Consider the following 10,322-nt stretch of genomic DNA (forward strand, 5'->3'; position numbering starts at 1 on the left):
CCTGAGTGAGAAGAGATGAGACATGAGTGAGACTGACCTGAGTATTAGGGGAGAGGAGAGAGTGTCTTACTGACTGCAGCGAATTCCTCCTGAGACACACTGGTGCCTAAAGGAAAGAAAGCTCTTTGCATTGAATTGTGCACCGCCTTACAATAAGGGTGTGGAGAGATCACAGTAATCCCGATTCATCACTATGTCTTAAGGGAAGGGAAGGGAAGATTTGAGCCCTAAAGAAGGATGGAAGAGAGACCCCCAGTGTCAGTCAGCTACCCATCAGATAAGTGAGACAGTTACTGTGACAGACACCTGGGATGGAGCAACTTGAAAAGCAGAACTGTTCCTGCCCCTAGAGCTCTCACAGGTGTGGCTGCTGTGTCACACAGACATCAGTAGGTGGCAGAGAGGAGAGAGGCTACGTCTATGCTCAGTGTTCTGACCTACAGACATCTGAATGATTGGTAACCTAACATTTCCTGAAAAAAGTTGTGCCTGAGACCACCAGCAGCCTGGCACCAGAGCCTGGACAGGAAACCAAGTTGAGATGACCACCAGTCCAGTGCAGGGAGGCCTGGACAGGCTCCCAGGACAGGAAGCAAGCCAGAGACTAGAAGAACCTCACCTGGATGGCAGGCACCAGGTAGGAAGGAGCCCAAGACAAGTAGCCACTCAGGTGGGCAGGTAGAGGAGCCAGCCTGAGATGAATACTAATCTGGTGCCCTCCAGTCCTGGGGGCATGCCGAAGACCATGCCGAAGGTGACTCCAGCCAGATTGCACGAACAGGCCATAGCACTCCTGAGACCTCTCCCGAGATGACCCCAGACCCTGAGCAGCCCTGGGCACCACTAAGAGGAGCTAGTGAGTGGTGGGGAAATGAAAGAGAAGGAGAAGCAGAAGGAGGTGGGCACAGTGGAGAGAGGCAGGACTGGAGACTTTCAGAGTAGTGAGGGACAGCCTGATGTGAGTAGCCAGGGATGCTACCTGGGGCCTTGGTGGGCTCCTGGCCTGTGTGCCACCAGAGGGTCACATCTGAGTCTGTGGCCCTGCAGCAGCGGGGGTCTGTTACCACCAAAGGCCAGATGGATGTCCCTGGTCTGGGCTGCCGCTGGGACATGTCTGAGGGCTGTGCAGAACTGGCCCTACTTACTCCTCACCTGGGCATGGGGCGGGGGAAGTCTGGCCTTAGAGGCAGGAGACCAGGAGAGCTGATCCTGCCCATAGCCAGCCACAGTACTCAGAGTTGGCCCTGCACATTGCGGAGTTGCAGGTTCACTGGTCCCAAGGATGCAAGGTTGGGAGGAAATAGTCCTACCACAAGTCTCTCTGTGGCTTGGACTGTGGGAGAGGGGGGAGATTCTTCTCCCCCCACCCCTGTGGCAGGCAGGAAAGCTGGCCTTGACAGCGTCGTGAGAACAGAAGAGCGGGCCTTCTGCTTTACCTGCTGCAGTCCTTGGGAGAGCAGGCCCTGCATCTCATCTGAGCAGCACAATGGAGGTGGCCCTAGATATAGGGCTTGTGGGTGAGCCAGCCAGGAGGGTGTGAGTGTGGGAGAGCTGGCCCTGCCTCTTGTCTGCCGTGCCGAAGTGTCCCTCACCCTCAACCCTTGCCACTTAGAATGGCAGGAGGGAGAGATGATACTGGGGTCATGAGAGTAAGAGCTGGTTCTGTCCCCCAAGTGCTACAGCCTTGGGAAAGCAGGCCTAGGCACCAGTAGTAGAGCTGGCCCTGGATGTGGGCATTGCAGGTGAGCAGGCCCCAAGGGTGTGAGCTCAAGAGAGCTGGTTCTGCCTCTGGTCTGCTGGGCGGTGGCACAGAAAAGTGAGAGATGCCCTCCTTCCCTCATTCACCATCAGGGGAGGCAGGTGAGCTGGCCCCAGGGCATGCATGAGAGCAGGGGAGCCAGTGGGCTGACCATCTCTGATACCTCTCAGGGTCAGATCCAGGGCTTTGAAATGATCCACACCAACATCTACCCCATCTGTGAACTGCTGGAGTGCATGAAGGGGCGGGTCCTACAGATCCGAAACTAGGATCTCCATGACACACAGGGCAACCACGGGATATCTGAGGAGTCCCAGTGAAGATCCAGTATTGATACTGCAGCAGAAGCCAGGGGCCTGTGCCAGACCAGTTGCAATGAAATAATTGCAAGCAAATGAGTCTGGACAAAGGGGAGTACTGTGGGGCAGAGTGCACACCACAGCTTCCAGGAGATTTTTTTTTCTCTATGGCGGGGAGGTTGCAAGCATGGAAGGCAGATACAAGGGCAGATGAGGCCGTGCGGTGGTGGCACACGCCTTTAATCCCAGCACTTGGGAGGCAGAGGCAGGCAGATTTCTGAGTTCAAGGTCAGCCTGCTACAGAGTGAGTTCCAGGACAGCCAGGGCTACACAGAGAAACCCTGTCTCGAAAAAAACAAAACAAAGCAAAACAAAAAAAACAACAAAAAAAGCCAAGGGCAGATGAGTGGGACTGGGGAGTATGATGTGAAGTCCACAGAGAACTGATAAAAGGTTTGAAAAATCTTTTTTTTTTTAAGTGGAAAGATTTATTTTTCTTCATAGTTTCAGTCTTGGGTTCCTTGGTCCTGTTGTGTTTAGGGTTGACCATGGTTCTACTTCATGAGAGAGAAAGATGCTCACTCCACAGTTGCTGCATAAAGAAGAGCACAAGGAGCGCTCACACAATGATTACTCTCACTAGAACCAAAGGTCACCGACCCCTGATGTCACTGAAAGCTGGGGAGCGCGCCTTTACCACATGGGTATTCTGAGGGCGCCCATCTAAACCTCAGCAAAGCCCAATGGCAGGAGAACTCTGCACACGAACAGTTCACCACTGTTCCTAAAGGCTCACCTGAGAGAGGAGTCTGGGGAGCACACTGCCTGCCTAGAGAGTTGTGTTTCATGTACACGTTAGAGCACACAGTTTAACTCAGCAGGCCTTGCTTTACTACCATCTTCCAACATCCCAGAAAGACATTCCTTATATCTGAGTCACTGGGAAGCATTTTACTTCTGCCGCCTACAAGGAAACGCACTCAGATCGCCTGTCCTTCCCGACTGCTTCTGGGCTCCCTCAGCTTTGCAGGGGAGCACTTTAAACTTGCCTCAAGGACAAACAAGCTCAAACCTGATTATTATTTCTTTTGACAATGCTTATTAAACACTAGAGAGACAGAGGCCCTGCCAATTTCTCATTTCGGCCGACCTTGTCATTTTCTAACGACATCAGCAAGAATAAGGCGTTATCTGTGCCAAAGGTAACATTATCTTTGCAAGAGGATATATTGGAGAAATCGCGTGTCTGGTGACTTACACTTTTTTATCATTATGCTGAGAAGCCAAGGGAAAGAGTAAAGATTAATGTTGGTCAAATATAGTTTCCTTTCAAGTCTTGGCATCTTCACTATCGAGATTTCTAAGACAAAGGCTTACATTAACGAGCTAACAGTAATTTTGTCTTGTCCTATTTTGTGTGTGCATGTGTTTGAACCTAGTACACGCATGTGTGCAGGCCAGAAGTCATAGTCAGGTGTCTTTCTTAACCACTTTCATCTTATTCTTTGAGATAGGTTCTTTCCCTGAACCTGGAGGACAGCAATTTAGCCACAGCAAGTCCTGGGTATGCCCCTGTCTCCATTGGGTCACCCTAACCCTAACCCTAACCCTAATCCTCTAACCCTGACCCTAACCCTAACCCTAACCCTCTAACCCTAACCCTAACCCTAACCCTAACCCCTAACCCTAATGCTAACCCTAACCCTAACCCTAACCCAAATTTGGTTCCCAGTACCCATGTCAAGGAGCTCATACCCATTATTGTAACTCCAGCTCTGGGGGATCTGATACCACTGCCCTGCACTCGGTGACCACACCCATGTGCAGACACACATACACACACACACACACACACACAATTAAAAAAAACTTAAAACGAGGCAATTAGGAATTTATTGAGTAATTTGTTAAGTACTATTCCTGGCACACACTAATGTGAACACTACGCATTGCCTTTCTTGTGACTGACAATACATAAATTGTTTTAGCCATGTTGAAATAAAAATATCCCAACATTATCCACTTGGATTCAAGACACAGAATAAATAGCATAGTATTGATCAAGGCGGTTTGTCATTCATCTCATGTGCCTTTGTTGTCCGAGTTATTTGTTCTGATGAGACTACAGACTGGATGGGCTTCAGATCTGTCCTGTCGTTAGTTATTACAGCAACGGAGCTCACACTGGCTTATTAGTGTCAGTAACTTCAAGGTCATCTGTCTACTCCTCCTTTCTTACAGATATTTTAGGTCATTTATCTTTAAAGCTGTATTTTCTAAAATAAAGCATCTATGAGAAAAATAGCAGCTCAATAAATAAGCTGTCCAATCACCGTGGTGACACTGACCCGTGCTGTAGGAAGAAGGGATTCCTTTCTATACAATGTTCTTGTGAAAAACATACAGTGAAGACACACAGGCAGAATACGATGCAAAATGTCTTAAATGACCCGTTCACTCCCAAGCAAAACCGAAGAACAGAAGGGGGGGGCTCACAGGAGGGATGGTAAGGAGGATGCCGTGCATGGCTTTCTGATCCTGACTCAGCCCACTAGTCTTGGACAGCTGCTTTGTATCAGGCATTGTGGTTGGTGCCAAGTGCGTAAAGGTGAAAGCAGCACATCCTCTGCCCTTGAGCTCATGTCTACATCCCACCCTGTGTGGAATCCAGGCTTTAGTGAAGAAGCTGAGAAGAGGATGGAGTGGAGAATCTGGTCATCATGGTGGGGAGCCAGGGAGGAGGAAGGGTGCTGCAGCTGAGGAGCCGGGCAGCAGCCGGCTCCACAGTGCAGCGTGACTGACGTGGTGGGATGGACAGAGTTCTCACCAGCCAGCAGAGGGTAGGGAGCACCGAACAGGGGTGGGTATGCTCAGATGACAGAGACCTCCAGGGATGTGGATGGCTCATATAAGCCATTGTGTCTGTGCTCCTCAGGACTCTCCGGGGGAAGAGAACAGAGACAATGAATATGTATCCGAGGGGGATTTATTGGATTGGCTTTCATGGTGTGGATAATTCACAATAGAACAATGGCTGTCTCACACCAAAGGCAACAGGACCTGCCGTTAGCTGCAGACTGGGTGCTTCAGTGCTGCAGTCTGGAACTGCGATCCCACAGGGTCACTGTAGGGCCCCTGCTCTTCAGTCCTCGTTGGAAATAGGCAGTAGCAGCTCAGATGAGCTAACCTTACTGTGAATGGAGTCCAAGCCAAGGCTTTCCTTCTTCTGTGTCTTTTGACTTGGGTCACTACCAGAGGTAGTACACACATTTAGGTCACAATTCACAAGACAATTCTCTCTGGCATGCCTACAAGCCAACCACGCACTGTGGGTGGGGGAAGACATCCAGAGACCACATGGTGCAGGCAGGGAAGGATAACCATAGACCTACCTGCTGCCAATCCACGGGGCAGCCTTAAACACCTAGGGGCTGCTTGCCACCATGAGGCCTGACAGACAAGGTCACCCAGAGGCCTGTCAGCTGCACCACTCACCTGCAGCAGGAACCACAAAATGTACAAGTATGTGTGTAGGGTGTCAGGAGGTGGGGAAATAAACCCGTGGGAGGGAGACCCATGTCCGGCCAGAGCTCGGGGGCACTGGCTGGGAGACTGCGCACATGCTCTCCACCTGCCAAGTGGGCACCTGGCTGTGGGAAGCCACTACTCTCAGTCCGTTGGGGTGGGAGGGAGCAGTCTGGGGTCCCTGGGCCTCACAGAGGGCAAGGACGACAGATTCTAGCTCTTGGGCATCGCAGGATGTCTCTGGACACCGCAGAAGAGCTGAGAATGGGTCGGGGGGCTCTGGGTGGCAGTGGCCCCTGGTGGAAAGGAAAAAAGGGGGCAAGGAGAAAGGGCGCTGGGTGGTTTTCGCATAGGCAAGAGTCCTTGGTCTGACCTGGTGGCTGGAACACTGGAAGGCCTTCCTGCGGGAGATTAGACATGGCTCTTTAGGCCTAATCCATTGCTTTAGTATGGCGAGTCTAGATGAATGGAGGTAGTCCATGGTTTTAAGGCATTTTATTGTAGAAAACAGAGAGGGGGGAGAGAAGGAGAGAGAGAGAGAGAGGCCATGGCCACGGCCACATGGAGGGGGGGGAAGGGAAGGGGAGGAGAGGGGGAACAAAGAGGCAAGAGGCCAGGGAGGGAAGCAGGAGTGTCTTAGTCAGGGTCTCTATTCCTGCACAAACATCATGACCAAGAAGCAAGTTGGGGAGGAAAGGGTTTATTTAGCTTACTTCCATCTTGCTGTTGATCATCAGAGGAAGTCAGGACTGGAACTCAGGCAGGTCAGGAAGCAGGAGCTGATGCAGAGGCCATGGTGAGATGTTCCTTACTGGCTTGCTTCTCCTGGCTTGCTCAGCCTGCTCTCTTATAGAACTCAAGACTTCCAGCCCAGGGATGGCACCACCCACAAGGGGCAATTGAGAAAATGCCCCACAGCTGGATCTCATGGAGGCACTTCCCCAACTGAATCTCCCTTCTCTGTGATAACTCCAGCCTGTGTCAAGTGGACACACAAAACCAGCCAGTACAAGGAGTAAGAGTTTAGGAGAGAGAGGAGGAGCTAAGTAGCTCCTTTTATAGTGGGCTGGGCTACCTTGCTGTTCCCAGGTAACTGTGGGGCAGGGTATATCTGGCTGTAGTCAGATGATTGTGGGGGTGGAGTCCAGCCAGACTACCAGGAGCTTGGGGCATCGTCTACATAATAGATAGCCACAGGATAATGGAGTAAGGGCTCATGGTGTCAGGCATCTATGTCTTGGGGCATAGCCCACTGTTCTGTCCCTTTTAGAATTTTCTACTGGGTCTCCGGAGTAAGCCTCGCTCAACCAGAGCACAGACTGCCTTTCACGGTCCAACATATGTGGTGGACAGATGGGGAAGGAGAAGCAGAGCATTCTTGAGCATTATGAAGAGAGATGGAACTGGAGACTCCTCTCTCCTTGAGGGTGGAGAAGAGCCGGTTGTGAGCAGCCAGCCCTACCACCTGAGGCCATGACAAAGTCCCAGTCTGTGAGACTGCTGAAGGTTGTAGCTGGGTCCATGGCTATGCGGTGGTAGGGGTGGGTGTCCATGTCTGTGGCTCATATTACCACTAGGGACCATGGGGACATCCTGCTCTGAGCAATTGCCTGAGCATGGATATCCAAGGGTTACACAGAACTGGTCCTGGCTGTCATCTGAAGCAGCACTCTGGAGGAGAGAGCCCTGTACCTAACCCAGACAGCACAGTGAGCTGGTACTGGCAGTGGGAGGCACAGATGAACAGGCCCTGAGCTGCCCTGCACCCTGCCCAGACAGCACAGTGAGCTGGTCCTGCACCTAACCCAGACAGCACAGTGAGCTGGTCCTGGCAGTGGGAGGCACAGATGAGCAGGCCCTGAGCTGCCCTCATCACTGTCGGCTGTGAGGTGATGGCTACTCCTTGCCCTCCCCACCCCCAGCAGTCAGGAAAACTGGCCCCAAGGTCATGAGAGTGGGTGACTGGCCCTGCCCTCAGTAACTGTAGCACTTAGGAGAGAGGGCCCTGTACCTTACCTGGACAGAACAGCAGAGCTGACCCTAAGCAGGTGGGTGGAGGGGGTTAGGGTTGGGGTGCGGCTGCACGTATGAGCTAGACCTTCTGATGGAAGGGCACTGGTGAACCAGCCCTAAGGGTATGCGCCTTGAAGAGCTGTCTCAGCCTGTTGCTGGCTGCAACACTTGGGAGAGAGGGCCCCATGCATCTACTGGGTAGCACAGAGGAGCTGGCTCTGGCCAGGCCCAAGGGCATGAGAGCAGGATTACTGACCCTGCCTCCTGCTGCTGTAGGCCTAGCCAAAGCAGTGCTAGAGAGCTCACCCTGGTGGTGCAGATAAGGGAGAGACAGCAGGCTGACCAGCTCAGCCACTCCAGGGCTTTGAGTTGGCCTACCCCCAAATCTACATCATCTATGAACTGTGTGTGGCACATGAAGGGGCCAGTCCTGCTGCAGGGTCTCCATGACACTGGGCAAAAATGGAATGATGAGGAGAAGTCCTGGTGATGGTCCAGTGTTGATGGTGTCACTGAAGCCAGAGACCTCAAACCAGAGCAATGACTCACTGCAACAAACTTTTGCAAGGTAAAGATATGTGGGCAAAAGGGCATATATACTGCGGGACACACTGTGACACAATACAGCTTCCACAGTGAGATGTTTTCTAAGCTTCATTTTGTTTGTTTTTTATTTTGGGGGAAACTTGCAAGGGCAGAAGGCACATACTAGGAGATGGGGAGTGAGTGGAATTGGGGTGCATGGTGTGAAAGTCACAAAGAATCAACTGAAAAGTTAAGGTAAAACCTCCTCTCCTCAGGTGGTTCAAGACTGTGCCATGTTGGTAGTTCACCCAGCAGGCACAGCACTGATGCAGCATGATGGTGTCACAGCCTGCTACGATGTCTTCTTACTATGAATAAAGGATACTCCAAAGCTCAGGAGTCTGCCTGCTATGCTGTCCCGTGCCATGCCATGCGCCGTGTGTGCTGTGCCATGCCGTGCTATGCCGTGCCATGCGTGCCATGCCATGCAGTGCGTGCTGTGCCACGCTGTGCTGTGCTATGCTATGTTCCTGCACTTGCTTTCTTACCTTTAGACTTCCAGCAGAGACTATTCATGAAGATTCTTGCTTCGCTGCTTCCATAAAGAACGTGAGATGTGCAGAGAACAAGGTTGGGGAAGGTGTCCCCATTCCACGCGTGGTCAGTGATGAATTTAAAACATTACTGACATTCTTTAACATTCCCTTCAGAGTCCAGTCCCCTTCCTCTGTGTATATAGTCTATAAATAGCATATGGTGAGAGTAGGAGACTAGATTTTCCTTCAGTTTGGGGTGATTACAACCCAGCAGGGCATGAATCCTGCCCTCTTCTTAACAGCCTGAATAAAACTCAGTGACAATGACACACCACATTTTACACTGAAGTCTTTCGATTTCCTGGAAGTGGCTCTGATGAACCCATCTCTATGAACTCTGTTTCCTTTCCCCTCTTCATACCTAGTTCCTCATCACGATCTTCCCTGTGTCTCTTCCAGAACACAGTGAAGACTTCTTGAGATAACACCCTCTTACAAACTCAGGGGTACCATAGTGATCAGGATGACCTGCAGTCCAAACCAACTGCAGTGTGGATTATGCCTTTAGTTTTTACGTAGACGAGAGTTACTTTTACATAGAAATATGCCAGAAATACTGTGTGTTAACTCACAAATACTGAGTGATTTACAGCAGCACCGTGAGAGAAAACATCATTAGTATAGTGCTAGATAAAGCTAGTACTGAAACCAGGGATCAGATCCCAGTAAAAAATCAAGATATTATTAAACATTCCACAGTCCGAAGCTGTGATGTAGAAAGACCGAAGATCAGACAGAAAGCCTATTACATATATGACTAAACAGGGACCCACAGCAGCAAATTTCTTTCCTCTGTTTGCAACCTCACTGAGCTACAAAACCAAAGGAACAGACATTTAAATATATTTTCTGTTTAAAATTTCCTACACTTTTGAATTAGAAGTTTACATCACTTGAGTTGGCCAATCAGTGGCAGATTTACGGTTTGATGCAAACACACTCTTAACACCAACCAGAGGAAAGTTCGTAAGAAGGCATACTCCAAAGGACTGAAATGAACTGAAATACAAAAGGGAGAAGGCTGCATTCAGTGTGGCTGGCATACTCTAAAGGACTGAACTGAACTGAAATACAAGAGGGAAAAGGCTGCATTCAGTGCTGCTGGCAGGAAGCAACCTGGTGATTGTAGAACTGGTCCAGATGTGATGTCAGCAGAGCAGACTTCAGAACTGAGCAGAAACTCAAAGGGACAAACTGTTCTTAGCTCAGGAACTCTAAAGACACATGTGGAGACTTTGATGCGATTAGTAGATTTGCCGAGCATAGAGATGGGGTAGGGGAGAAAGAAGACGGAAGGAGGGAGGAAAGAAGATGGTTCAGGCCTGACCAAACTTCAAGGGGCAGCATCTGGTCAGGTGACTGTGTACAAACAGAAAATACCCTTTATAAAATTAAGATTTCCAATATAGACCTGAAGTTAGCCTCCTAAATCCTTGAAAGTTTATTCAAGGAAGTAAAAGGAAATTTCAAATAAAGGATTCAAGATGAAAACAATTGTTTAAAAAAAAAACTCACATTGAGCACTGAACCAACTGTGTAATGTGTGTGTGTGTGTGTGTGAGAGAGAGAGAGAGAGAGAGAGAGAGAGAGAGAGAGAGAGAGAGA

The 10,322-nt window shown here is 50.2% G+C and overlaps 1 non-coding gene across 1 annotated transcript; it reads left to right on the forward strand.

Moving 5' to 3' along the window:
- The first annotated feature begins 339 nt into the window (after window positions 1-339).
- On the forward strand, window positions 340-471 carry LOC116094571. Its single transcript, XR_004120206.1, has one exon. It is a non-coding gene; the product is annotated as a small nucleolar RNA SNORA17 (small nucleolar RNA).
- Window positions 472-10,322: the final 9,851 nt, after the last annotated feature.

This window comes from Mastomys coucha, unplaced genomic scaffold (genome assembly GCF_008632895.1).
Source record: "Mastomys coucha isolate ucsf_1 unplaced genomic scaffold, UCSF_Mcou_1 pScaffold16, whole genome shotgun sequence".
Lineage (NCBI taxonomy): Eukaryota > Metazoa > Chordata > Mammalia > Rodentia > Muridae > Mastomys > Mastomys coucha.